At 37.1% G+C, this 14,757-nt stretch overlaps 1 long non-coding RNA gene across 1 annotated transcript in view; it reads right to left on the reverse strand.

Annotated features, from left to right (window-relative positions):
* Window positions 1–330: 330 nt before the first annotated feature.
* The window catches only part of LOC121362020, a 201,131-nt gene continuing 186,704 nt past the window's right edge, over window positions 331–14,757 (reverse strand). Inside the window, exon 3 of the long non-coding RNA XR_005956435.1 lies at window positions 331–387. This is a non-coding gene — a long non-coding RNA (uncharacterized LOC121362020). The remainder of the gene's footprint in view (window positions 388–14,757) is intronic.

A 14,757-nucleotide genomic window follows, 5' to 3' on the forward strand; every position in this document is an offset into this window, starting at 1 on the left:
TGAACTGTCTTCTCATAAGCCCAAATATCCTTTTTCACAATAGAATACCTTAACGTCTTATTTCAAGAAGCTAAGTTTTATTGAAATTTTTTGTTGTTAAATAGCTCCTGATGTCTTTTGTTTCTAAATAAAATGGTCATTTCTAATAATTTAAACCTAGTTTTTGAAGTGTCATTTGAGGGAAATGGACAGAAAGGCAAATTTTCATTTCACGAATACTGGTGAAAATGAAAAATAAGAAAGATAATAAATTGCACTTACACTAGCATAATCAAGATCAATATTTGTCATGTGGTAGTAAAGTAATAAGATATATCAAATTCAACTTACCTATCACATCAGATGTCCATGAGCTACAGTTCCACCTCAATCCAAAGAAAACTTGACCTGTTGAATATGAAGCAACACATTTTCACTCATGATAAAGTTTTGCCCTCTTTAGAACAGGCTAACAAACCATGGATTTCTGTGGGAAATGATGAAAAGCAGTTTAACACCACAGACAATTTAGGATCCCAAGACTTTCTTTTCACTTTCTGTTACAATTTGGATATGAACAGATAACTTTAATTTCCCAGTCTGTGATTTATCTCATTTTAATATTTACACTGTGCTCACTGGGGTCCAGCATTTGGCTCTGAGAAGTACCTCAGAAAGATGTACAAAACCCCCTAGAGGTTACTGAAAAATTAAAATTGGTATGCACAAATTCTTATGATGCTCTTTGAATAAATCTCCAAAGACCAAAAAGCAAGACACATTTTTCTTCCTTTACTTCCACTTTTTATCTTTGCTCCATTCTACATACTTTCTCTCTCAGAGAAAAACCAAAAGAAGGGAGTGGAAAAGGGAAATAGAAAGAGACAATAAGGACTGTCAGGCAGACGAGGGGGCACTTTTCTGCCAACAGTACCATTATATCCATGCATTTTTATAAAATCAGCTCTCTAAAAGTCATAGCTGTCAAGTATTTAGTCCTTGTATTTAGTCTTCTCGTATATTCTCTGTTCAAGCTTAAGATCTTGAACAATTTTGCTAAAATTTCTTGAGCTATAAAGCAAGACAAACAAGACTTTCTATCAGCCTGCATTGGCTAGAAAGCAAGCAGAAATTAGACATGTCCAACACTCATAAATGTATGCAGAACATATTTATAGTGCTAATATTCTTGAAAAGAAAACAGTTTCAACTCTCTACTAGCTTGACAGTAATATAACATGAGCTTGAGACGACACAACACACAATCTTCATCTTTTGGTGCACAGAAATCTAAGTCCTCAAGCAAAGAACAAAACATGAATCCACCATTGCTGACTTATATTGTTTCATTGACTCCACTTAAGCAGCACAAGAAATCTTGTTTCAGAGTAGGCTACAAAAAGACACACAATCCAGGATCATTTAACCTATGACACCTGATACTGTTTTTTTAAGCAATATCTATTAACGCTGGCCTTCCTGTTTTTCTGTCGGTGATACGGATGCAGGAAACTCGACTGCATCAGAATGGGATCAGTAAGCAAAGGCTTAATCCCATTTCTTCTCAATTGAGTAGCAGAACTTCCACTAACTTCATAGGGAGTTATAGCAGTGACTGAAGGGCAAAAGGTATCCTCCAGGCCCCCTTTTCTTGCCTTGGGCTAGAATGATATCCATCAATATTTTAGGATATAAGAGGGAGGAAAAAAAAATTAAAATGTAGTTGTTTGGGAGAGTTGAGACAGGGGATTATTTCCATGTTTTTTTTGTTTGTTTTGTGGTGAGCCATGTTTGCATATAGCTAAGTGCGAACAAGAAAGCAAAATCTAACACTGTTAGGTGCTGCAAGGTTCAAACCAGCAGTCTGGCTTTATAATGCAACAGGAAATTTCCTCAGGAATAATTCTGTCACAGCATACTTGGATGGTATGAAGAGGAAAGGGATGCAGACCATCAACTTTCTGCTATTGCCTGCAAGCAAACTGATTTGTTACACCTTGTTACACCCTCATGTGGGAGAAGAGTTACACGTTCCTTTGTGCTGATTTGCAGCACTTGTTTGCTATTAGAACAGTTTTCTACGGAACACTTCAATAATTAAAAGAGATGAGCTTAAACCAGTTGGACAACGCTCTGCAGTTCAGATTAAATGTATCCACTGCTTTCAAATGAACAACCCAAAGCTGATTCTCCACCCCCACCCCTGTGAATTACACTTCACTTTGCTTTACATTTCCTCTGCCATGATATCTTTGAAGTAATATTTTCATTAGTTCCTCGGAAGCAGCCAAACCTCCGTCTTTGAAACTATTAGGAATAGGAAATGAAACCAGCTGCTTTAGTCCCCTGCTGATCTCAGAAGGGTCTCTCTCTACATTTCCCTGAAGGTGCCCAAGTTCTGTGGGTGGTCCAGGCACTTGAGCAGGCTCTGCCATAGGAAGAGCCATGACTGAGAAGGGCTTTCACAGCCTCTTTCTATGAGGATCTGAAAGAGGTCACCACATTTTAAAGGTGAGTGGCAGGATAAACACTGGCATATCTATCTCACTTTTATAACATATTTGCTAAAGTCTGAAGGAAAAAAATATTATGCTGTAAGATCCATAATTTCTTTGAGAATATTAGTCTTTATGTTTTACATCTATAGTGTCTTTCTCTTTATTTGAATTTTTGTTTAGAGGAAGACATATGAATCAAAATGAGTGTAATGGAAATAGATTAGCAATATATTCAATCATCGATACATATGTTTATGTAGGTTTAAAGAAATTAGTTTGAAGACTCACCAAGTTTAATACACAGTGTTTCTCTTTCTATTTCAAACGTATTTCCTTATATACAGAACTGAAAGCATTTCTTTTTTATATCAAGATGGAGTTCATGTCTCAATTTCCTCTTTGCTTCCTTCTTTCAAAAGACCATCACCTTTCAGTGCACAAAACACAGCTATGCAATACTAATGATGGAAAAGATCTGTGAGTGAAGCCTGTTAGTTGTGCTGTGTCCTGTTTGTCTGCAATATGGCTATTTACAATGGGAAATATTTTATCTTTGGACTAACCCATCAGAGTGAGTAATGCACTATATGAAAGCTGATACAAATACAACTGGAAAAACATGCAAGTCACACAAACCAATATCCAATTTCTTAAAAGAGTTAAAGCTTCAAAAAATTGTAATTTTCTCAGTGAGCAAACTATTTGGCATGGAGTGTAATTCTGTTTTCCTCTTAGAGTTGTTTTACACTTACCATATATATGTTGTTATGTATTGTTTAATTCTCCCTCAAGTAACAATTTAAAGACCCACAGCTCTAAGTTATTACTCCCTAATGTCTGAGGCAAGATATTAATTTATTGTTTCAAGTATGGGAAAAAAAACAACTGCTCAGGTATCACAATGCCACTAAAGACAAAGGATTGTTTAGCTAATGCTCTTTCCCTGTGCAGAACTTCCCAATGAGCCAGCCATGATGGGATAAGCACACCAAAACTCCATGTCCTGAAGAATAATCTGCTCACCTTCATGGGAAGGGCACATAGACAGCAAAAATCATGCAAGACAAAGACAATGTGGGATCCCTGTGGTGGAGACTACTGTGTCTGTGGCTCCCAAGGAACCAGGCACCTTGGGAAGATGTTGCTAACACAAATTTTAAGAAAAATCCCATGATGCTGCTTATGTTTTCTGCCATCCATAGGGCAATAAAACCCCATGATAGAGCAATTCCTTTCATAGCTGAAGTACATCAGGAAAGAGTACCTCAAAGTCAAAACACATGTGGAAAGATGAGCTCTTGATTTGGGGTCTAAATTCAGTATTTTACAAATCATAGAAGCCTGCACACTATACTATAGTGATTAACCAAGATAAATTTTCATATTGCACTGTTTTCTAGCCATGAAATTCTGTAAAGCACTAGATAAGGATTGCTTCTTTCATCCAGAGCACCAGGAGACCACTGGCAATTTATCTGAGAGGACTTAAGATAGAAACAAAAAAGGCAATGTTAATTAACACAACTCAGTATTTTCTTTTAAAAAGAGTTCAATGTAACTGAGAAATTGAAAGTCTGGGGACCTGAGCTATGCACTGTTTGTGCACTCAGAAGATACAGAATTAAAATGAGCAGGTCAAGCTTTTCCAAGACTGTTTCCAGCTAAGGTTCATTATGGATGGACTTCTGAAAAAAATATGGAATACCAAAGCCATTATGCAACCCACAAACCAAGTCAACTACCTAGACTACCAAATTAGATTGAGTAGATTTGCATAAAGGAAAAGGAGAAAAACACAAAAAACTTTTCTATCAAATGATTGTCATAATGCTGTGAAACAATTCTACAATGGAGCCAGAGAAGACTGCTCTATTCTCCTTATGCTCCCAAGAAAATACACTCTTTAAAAATTTATTTATTTTTTTATATTTTTTATGAACAGCAAAAAAAGATTAGTCATACCAAGAAACATTGAATTTTATGGCTGGCATTTTGAAATGCTTTATCTCTAAACTTTAAAAATGTTTCTAGAAGAAGCTGGACCTTGTTATTTCTCTAATGCGATCCTGAGAAACATTGCAAGTTAACACATTTAGATAAATGAGCAAACAAGTCAGAAGTGGGGGAAGGAAAACAGCTCTGAAGACAGCTCAGTATCACAGTTACTAAAGGCTAAAACTAAGATACAGTTGCTAAAGGTATCAAGAGCACGGTACTTTACATGCATTCAAAATATCTATCTACAATAACTGATACTTGAATAATTAACATTTTCCAGTATCGTAGGTGAATTGAAGTAAACTCCAATTATTGTGCAGACTCGTTTCTGACCCAGCAAAGTGAAAGCCAGTGATGCAAAATGCAATAACTTACTAAGAGGCTGACAGCCACAAGCTGCTGAGGTCAGGTACTGCATTCTGGAAACAGTGATGCAGCACCTGTATCGTGGCAGAGCATTTGTGCACTCAGAGGTATGACAAAACTCACAGGAGCCTTGCATCTGTCAGGCCCCCACGGATCACTGAGAGAAGGAAATGAAACACAATGCATGTCAGGGACAGCATTAAAATGAAGCATTTAAAAATTCATGCATGAAATGATAACAAATGCAAAACCGTCTTGAGCACATGTGGGCCAGATACTTGGTAGTGCCAAGCTGTGCTCTCACAGGGCTGTACCCAGAGAGGCGGTCTGCAGGCTCTCCTTTCAAGGACATGTCTTAGTTTTTTATACAGTTCTTTAACAACTCAGTTTAAAAATCAGATAGACTTCTAGACACTAAAAACACCTGATAAAATTATTTCAGCACCTAATTTTCAGTTTATATATAGAAATACTTAAATACAACTTTATGTTACAAACTTCTGCCAACTATTAAAAGGTTGAGTGAGACTGGACCAACACATGTGTTGTAGATCTCCTCATGGTAGGATGTTCTTGGTTCTGTGGCTTTTCTTCTTTATTCATAAAATTCTTATACTTTTACTTTTTAAAACAAAACTCATATCAGGTAATAAAACTAAATTCCTTGGGATAGGAGCAACAACATTTTTTTGCTTCTTAATTTTTGTCCCCATAAACTCCTTCATCTTTGCAGAACTACAAAATATTAAAGGGCTAAAGTAAGACAAAAATGTGGATGACTTCAAGAGATCTGTTACCTTTCTAAACACTTTACTATCTTTACCATCTGTATTGTCCCTCCTTGTCAGATTTCAAAATCTAAGGTGACAGATGTACGTGTGTGTAGGCTCTTTAGCCTTCCAAACCAGACATACAAATAAACTCAGAAACAACGCCTCAAATAAAGGCAAAGGGCTCAGTATTGTCATATCTGCTGAAAAACCTCATTCACAATCACTGAGTAAATCCATTATGGGCGTTGACAGTTTTAGATCTATGCATTACATTTTGGGGAATAAATGCCACCAGATAGTTAGCTTTTATAGAGCAAAGCTTTGGTTTTCTATATAAATCTGTGTTTAATGAGCCTTGAAAGAGATGATTGCTAAATAACAGCCTGCTGCATTCAAGCTCAACTGCCTCCAATTATATTGTTTATAATTATATAATTGTACAATATAATGTGTGTCCAACAGTCCCTGAGTTTTATTACTGCACAACACTATGACACCAGAGTAAATCACCTTTTCACTTTCACAGTCAGCCTCTTTCACTTTGCTTAGTCAGCCAACACAAATGTACAGAGAACTGCACTTTTGACTGCTGAATGCATCAAACCAGCTTACCAGCCTCAGCAGAAATAAAAAAGTAATAGAAGTGGTCAGCTCACAAAGATGAAGGGGGAAAGAAAGGTACTGTCTACACAAGGAAGAAACAAAAAGAAAAAAAAAATTAGTTCGAAACTCTATATCCTGTTTGTGAATTTTGCTTCTTAGGGTGCTTCCAGATATGGTGCCTATCCAAAATACTCATAAGAACAAGTGCAAAGTAGTTAACATTAGCACGTAATGTTCTTTGTATTATTCTTACTCCTATATGGATACTGCAGCATTGCTATAATGCCACTAAAATTAGCAAAAATCTTATTAGCAAACACATCATTTTGCTGTTAAACACCTACACAAACCTCTTATCTTTCTCTAAATTCAAAGAACAAAATTTGTGCTCTTTCTTCCATCATTTGAGAACTAACCAAACTTCCAATCAGCAATTAATAGACTAGTATTCAGCATATAATTATAACTCCTGCCACAGAAATTTAAGCCCCAGTCATTCATAAAATTCCATTTTGACTTAAAAGGGATGCCATTTCTTTGTTTTAAGAAGCTTTGTTACACACACCTCCCAAAGTAATAAAATTCTTGTTTTTAAATGTGGCTCAAAGCCCTCTGTCTCCTTCCTCTCCCCAAACACACTCTCCACACAGGAATTTCTTCTTTTCTCTTTAGTCCTGAAGTTCTTACATCCACACCACCTGGCCTTTAAATCAGAAGCTCCAATCCTGCAACCCCCTGTCAGAAGGGCTCCCATCAGCACACTACCTGCTACACTCACCCTCTCCTCTCTTTGCTCTTGGTTGCCTGTGATGCGCCAAGTTTGAATTGGCCTGTGCTGACTTTTAAAGCTTGCAGCTTAGTTTTACTCCAAATCAATACACTGAATTTTTACAATCTGAAACTTTGATCTTTTCAACATTTGAGTTGTTCTGTGGCTAGTAGCAGAGCTCTTAAAAGGGTACTTCACGTCTTCTAAACTACTGCTGTTTGTCCTCCTTCCTCATCTTTAGAATTACTGCACTTGCAGGCACCCGTGCAGCAAGATGCCTCTCCCTGTGCTTGGTGATTCAAATCACTGTATTCTGAAATCCATTGCTATTGTTATTCTAACAACTCCAACAATTTACTAAATTGGGAGAAGCGGTTTTAAAACTAGGATTAATTTTTTCCACATTATCAATAAAATTACTGCAAACCGCTTTTCAGGTCCATTAACTTCAATATAGCTCATCAGCTGCTAAACAGTCCCTTAACTAGAGTCAATGACTATAGAAAAGCAAGGGATCTGAACTTCTCTTCAGTTTAGATGGTGTTTGGGAACTGTAGACTAAATTAAAAATCAACATGGAATTATTGTTTTGTAGTTATATTAAAATAATAATTGCATCACCTTCTTCGATCTTGGGGAAATATTTCACCATTTTTTATCAAACAACCAACTTTGATATGACATTTCTTATAAAGATTCCTCAAACTGATCTTAATACAAAGGGTTGTATTGTGTTGAACAGAAAAATATTAGGTAGAGGAAAACATGATCACTGTCTCCCAGTTCTGTAAAACTGGTTGGCACAGCAAGACATCCCACATAAATGACAGACACACCAATATTAATTAACAAGCATTTAGATTTAGCAAATAATTTCTGATAGCCAAGCAAACTTGTTAAACAGAATCCAAGCAGAAGCCAAGTAAAGGAAACATCCAAGCGCAGAAGCAAAAGGTCCAGAGAAGAGCCATTCCACACGGTGTCCCCCAGTCACTGGTCCTCTTGGCCACTACACCGTCTGGGGCTGATGCTGAGGCCACAGGGAAAAGCAATGTGCTGTCAGCACAGGACATAGCACCACTTTTGCTCCCAGCACAGAGACCTCCACAGCTTCCAGATCCCCTAAACTATTCAAATGTATCGACCCAGCTGTTGTGCTGCCCTAATTGAAACAACTGGCAGAGTTTCTCACTGTGTCCTCCCCAAGTGCTCAGCCTCTTCCTAGGTGAGCATCTGCACCTTGCCTTGAACACTGGTAGCAACAGGAAGGATAATGCTGATGGAAGAGACTTTCTGCTAAAACCTGAAAACATAAATACACCTTAAATTACTAAAGCTGTTAAATAAAATAGGGTATTTCTAAAATTCAGAAAACTTTCATTCGCCATCTTGTTTCCAAGTCTCTGGGATTTACTCCTCTACATTTACAAGCTTTCCTCTGCAAAAATAATGACTGCATGTTTTGGTTTCTTTAAACAAGCAGCAAGGTTTCAAGTGTTCTACTCATCCTTTTTTGATTTTGTTGCAAGGGGAGGAAGGGTGAGTCTTGTATGATGTGCAGTAAGGACAAATGACCATTCTGGGTGTGGAGCCTTGAGGATGTTACCTGGGAGCAGCTCCATAAGACCCCACCGTTCATGATTCACCTGCCTGCTGTGTGAAATGATGATCCCCCATGTGCTTCAGTATTTTAAGTAAACAGGTATCTGAACTCTTTTCACCTGGCTTGTTTTCAAGCAGAAAACTAGGTCCCAGCAAAAAGGAGAGGAACCACTTGGTAGGAGATGGAAACGTAGGGCAGGGGCAAATCTAAAAGTGGCAGGGGAAGCAGAACAAAACAGGTAAAAATTTGTTACCAGCTAAGGGAAAAACAGATATCAGAAAAAAACCCCAAACCAAAGCAGGCTGTATCTTAAATTACGTTGATCTAAACATTACCTTTAAAAGGCTTTTTCTGTAGATATATCTGCACTTCTGCAAATTCAGAACTGTCAGAGTGATTTGGGTTTTGTCCATATTCTTTAAAGGTTGTTTTTCTGACTGCTAGACATGGGTTCCTTGGACTTCAGAAATTACTGAATTTATGTTGTTTTGCATTTTCAGAATATCCATGTAATATAGGAAATTGTCTGCTGTATATTAACTGCTTCAGAAGATAGATTTTCATTTTATTTCCTTTTTTTTAATGTTAATTTTTTTACAACCCCATTCTGGAGAAGTGATGTCATTTACTGAAGTAGTCATGTCAAAAAGTCAGTTCAAAAGAAATAGAAAGTGTTTATAAACAAGAATGTTTAAATAGGAGTGTACACCTCAAATGTGAAAAAAAAAAATAGAGACAGTAAAAACAAAAGCAGACAAGTACATCAAATTTAAGAGAAAAAAATGCGTCTTCTTGTCCTAACCATTGATAAAGGCCATTTTCCACCACTCAGAGGTGTAAATTGACAGTAGTTAAAAAAACGGCTGAAAAGAATATGCCTTAGATATTAAAATTTTTGCTGAGAAATAGACATTCTGCTACTATGTAGATGACAGACACAGCAAACACTTCAAATGGATCTCATCTTACTACACAAACATTTGTGACCTGTTGCTTCCACAGGCACTGCTTCCAGATACAGCAATTTTCAGGTTGGCTTTTCCAGTTACCTCAGAAAAAAAATCTTCCTTTTCAATATGCAAAAGTCCAAGAAAATGTATGTTTAGCATGCACTCTATGCCCTCGAAGCCCTGAATTTTCAAAAGTTTAAAAGAGATCTGAGCAATAAAAGCCTTCTATAATTCATTATTTTTCCAGAATATGGGGGATAAAATGCACAATTGAAAGACTTCACACAGTTATGTACCCAGCAACTGTATTGCTGACAAAGAGCTGTTGGTTACTTTGACTTCCATCTCAAACAAGCTTTGAAAAAGTGTTTTCACTCAACTGTTACCAAACTTAACAAACATTAGCTTTCTGCACAAAGTTGAAGTATTACAAGAAGGTAAAATACTCTTGCTTTAACAGCTTAATCAAAAGTCCACTTATATTTGAGAAAAAAAAATTATGTTAGTGCACATGAATTTAAGTTTCTTACTTCCCCCTTCCTGGAAATGTCTTCTACCAAAAATTTGCACAATGGATTGTTTTAATTTATTTAGTTTTACAGAAAAAGATTTCAAAGACATTTTTCCATCTCTAACTTTCAGGTAATGCAGAACAACTGAAGGGAACATGTGTTCTGTTTTTTTTCCCCAATTTGTTGGATATACATTGTGAAACAGAAGTGAAAGTAGAAGTCTTTATTTATGGCTTCATCAAACATGGTATGCTTTAATCGGATTCAGAAAAGAGCTTGTAGATGCTACAATGTATTTGAATGCATAATGGCACAGGGGATTCAGAAAAGAGCTTGTAGATGCTACAATGTATTTGAATACATAATGGCATAGACAAAAGAGGAAAAAAAAAGGAAAAAAAAGAAAAAGTAAAATCAATGAAGTACATTTTAACACAACATGCTAAAACATTTCCTAAAATAAATTGAAATGAATAAAGAAAAGTCAAATTCAGGAGTTTTTCCATCAATATTAGATTTTGTTCTGTACTGAGGTTCATGTCCTTGCTGACAGGTAAATACATTACTGCAAGTAACCAATATACATCCCTTGATCAAACACTACAAGTCCACATCAAGAATTTAAATGTTCATGTCTTCTTTATAAAAAAATTTTACACCTGCTGAAAATACCCTTCTCTTCATGCTTTCTCCCCACAATCCTTTCTTTCCTTGAAAAAATAGTTTCATTACCCAGTGAAAATTTTATTAGCATAATTTTTAAGGCTATGGAGCATCAGGCAGTCATTCACGATATCACAGATATAATAATACATAGTTCATCCATTGGTCACACACATTTTAACTGTGCATGTCAGGCAGGAATAGGTAAAAAATTTGTAGAACTTAAAAGTGAACAGCTTTATTGTAGTTATGTAAAATACATGGCTGATTCCGAAGCCTGAATTCCTGGGTGTTACACTGGTATCAGGATCAGTTGGCTTTGGCTTTCTGCATGGGATTCATCTGCAAGAAGTCTCAAAGCTTGTCATCATTGGAATTCTAGGATCTCCATTTTTCACAGTGGCATATTTTACTTCTGTTACCTAATAGAAAAAAAAGCCCTCTCTCCTGCCTCTGAAGTACTACAAAGGGCTGTTCTTTGGCCGTGCTTTCCGAGCCCTCTGCTTGTACCATGAGCAAGGAGGATTACTTCAAAGGGCAATGATTGCTCTTAGGAGGTTTTAAGACTAATTTCAAGCTTCACCTATGCCATCAGATCTTGCATCAGCTATTCAAGAGCCCAAAATGCCAATGGCCATATGCCTGGATCCTGTGCCCAAAAGGATCTTCTGCTTTTTGCAGGAAGCGCTTGTTCTTACAGAAACTGAAATCCACCCCCGAATGCTTCTCTCTCCCCTCATGTTATTTATGCAACTCTAAAAGCAATTTGTAGGCTCAGTGGGAGAACAGGTAAAACTCCCTACCTGCATAAAGGAGAAAGGACAGCCTAGTTCCCTTCTGTGAATTCACATGGCCTCTTTGAACTCCTCACAAAGCCCCACTGGGAAGCTGCTCTGAAGCATTTTCAGGACTCTGGAGTGTTGCTCTCCTTTATGGAAATGCTGACATTACGGCTGTGTCTTCCTTCAAAGATTTTGTCACAGTTAAGACAGGCAGAGTTTCCCTTCTGGGCCTACCAGTAATTCTCTGGGCTGTCAACCAGCTCTAAAAGCAAAAAGATAATATAAAAAAAGAGGCGTTTGCCTTAACTGTCTCTTACTTTCCAGAAGTTGTTAAATTCTCATACTTATTTTTCACCAGCCTACTAAAACCATTCATCTGATGCTTTTTTTTTCCTTCTTTTTCTCATTTTAATAGTACAGATTCAGTTTTTAGCTCTGCCCCCTCATACAAATGTTTCCCTGCCTGAAGTCTTATGAATTCTGCTTGGACTTCTTAGCAGGACTCCCTCGTATGAAATAGGACACTTCATTTTTCTTTTTTTTTCTAACTGCACTGCATATCCTGAGCTAACAACCAGGGGATGCAGCCTGGTTTTGCACAGAAATTGAGATGTCCCATATACCTGCAGAATATTTTTCTGATTGAATCAAAAAAACGAATCAAAAAAAAGATCCAGGACCAGCAAAGCTAGGAAAGATGACGCCTGCGTACTGAAGTAGCTCTTTAGGAATAAGGCTGGGTCCAGCCAGGCAGCTGGGATGAGCAAGGGCTGTGCAGGCCCATGGCTATCTCCATAGAAAGCCACCTCAGCCTGTAGTGACTTCTGAAAGCCAGTGCAGCACCGACACACCTGCCATGGATGTGCACAGAACCAGCCTGGCACCCAGGGAGATTTATGTCCCCAGACTTCAGACTGCAAGACTCACCCTAGAGTTCTTCCACCCCAGAGCTGGCCCTGGAAGCACTCTGTCCACTGCCACACATATTTGAATGTGATCTGTCCGATGGGAGCCGGCTCCCTGCTGCCTATGGGTCATGGTGCCAATGGGAGCACTGCCTCCTGCCCTGCACCAAAGCATTGCCACCCTGGGGAAACACAATCCCACAATCCCATGCCATTAACAGATTAGCAAGAATGGGGATGTGCACTTATTCTCAGCCTTAGTGGTGGGAGAACATCATCAAAATAACTGGAACTGAAACAACACCCACACTGATGCTTCAGCTCCAAGTCCCATATTTTTAAGAGGAAAGCAGGATGAGGGGGAGTTTGGTCCTTTGTATCTTGTATTTTCTCTGTGAACATTCAGAGAAAGAAAATATGAAATGACATGGTCTAATGAGGCCATAGTACCCATTAATTTACTACAAAATAGGGCCAGATATTCTGTGTATTGAGGAAAAATAAAAGGAAAATGATGATGCAGGAAAATGTAGCACAGTTATAGTACACTTAGAAATTCTAAGTATAAGTAAGTTTAGGGGGGTTTTTAATGTCTTGGCTTAAGGGGATTCTGAATCCCCTAAAAACGTGCTTTTTTCCCTATACTTCATGTACCAACCTAATTAATTCTGTTTCTAAACACATAAATGGATCACATTTATTTTAACACACAAGTTGTTAGACAAACAAGGTTTCATGTGTCTCAAATGCTTATATATCAGGATGTTTTTTGATGTAATATTTTTGCTGGTCCTACACCTCCTTCAAGAAGATGATTATTAAGATAATCTTTAACAAAACAAAATTCGGAATCAAGACCTATACAACGTCAGGAATTTCTTACTATCCTTTCCAAAAGAAATTCATTCTAGGAATGAATGATGAAGAAAATCTGGCATCATTCATATAAAACTTTGTAACTTGGATTAAAGATGAAGGTGTTTTAACCTGTATGCTCACCTGCCACATGACTGATATTCAAAAAGAGAGGTCGACTCTTAAAATCAGAACAGAGTTTTTTGTTTGTTTTTAGACAGAGGTGACAGTGTATTATAAACAAATTACTGAGATCAATATTGAAACTGTTAGAATAAGAGGTATCTGTTTTCCCTATACAGATAACAATTTAGTTGCTCTACATGTCATTGTCAAAAATTATAGTTTTGATCTCTGTTTTTTCTGAGATTTGCCAAAAAGGGAACAGAAGCTGAGAAACCATAGGCAGCATATGTAATGCAAATATTTTTAAAAAATTTATAATGTCTTATAGGTCTGATATCCTTTTTAAGTGAAAGAGGACTTTAGATAGAATCCAAGGATGTTTCTGTTCTCAGTTTGCAAAGTCAAATTCTTCAAATCTACACGGCTCTTGTGCACTATTTTCCTAATCTGATTTATGAGGTGATTAGTAATGATGAATACTATTAGTATTTATGGTTCCATAAAAACATAATTACTTTTATTTAAAGTTAGTTCAGTCTTTTCCTCTGTCCTAGCTATCCTCTAGTTTACATTTGCATTGGTTAGTATAGAAAAAGAAGAGAAAACTCAGGAATCTTTCCAAGCATAAGGTTTACAACTCTATAAATTCTCTCTCAGAAGAACTACATAGATGCACTAGCAAGATATAAAGCTAATAAAATATCTCCTATAAAAGAAACCTTCACAATAATTTTGAGGCATCACAGACATGTTTGTGAAATTTAGGTGGATTTTGATCTCATGCATTTTGAAAATTGTAGGGGAAAACCTGTTATAATAGCCTTGGTGACAAAATACTATTTCTTTTAGAGCAATTTTAGACAGCTACAAGATGGACATTAAAAAGACTTTCTACAGTTAAAAGTGTTTGATTTTAATTAGTGTTTTCCAACCCCTTTTTTTTCCCCAAAACACATTTGCAAGTTTTTGCTTGTGAATAAATTCTATGTCAATTACTGGTGAGGGCATAACCCACCATTGCTGCAGAGCAATGAGACCATGATGATAAAACCTGAGTTTGGAGCATCAAGCCATTTCACTGCTTTCTGGCAGTGTCCTGGGGAGATTTCAACATTTTGTTTAACCTCACAGTGCTCACTTGCTTTGGGATACCGTTGTAGGTTTTTGTTGTCAAATCACATTCCATAAACTTTAAGACAGGCTCTCTCAGCCCAAACATACAGATCTATCTATAAATTAAGCATGGAGATGGGAGAGGTTGAAAATAAGCAGTCACAATTCCTGGCAGGTTTCCATTAAAACTTCAAAGACATGCATAGCTAAAGGGAAATCAAATAATGTGTGTGATGCTACTAGGAAAGGTCTGAGTTTGCAA

Source organism: Pyrgilauda ruficollis, unplaced genomic scaffold (assembly GCF_017590135.1).
Source record: "Pyrgilauda ruficollis isolate IOZ18807 unplaced genomic scaffold, ASM1759013v1 scaffold116, whole genome shotgun sequence".
Classification (NCBI taxonomy): domain Eukaryota; kingdom Metazoa; phylum Chordata; class Aves; order Passeriformes; family Passeridae; genus Pyrgilauda; species Pyrgilauda ruficollis.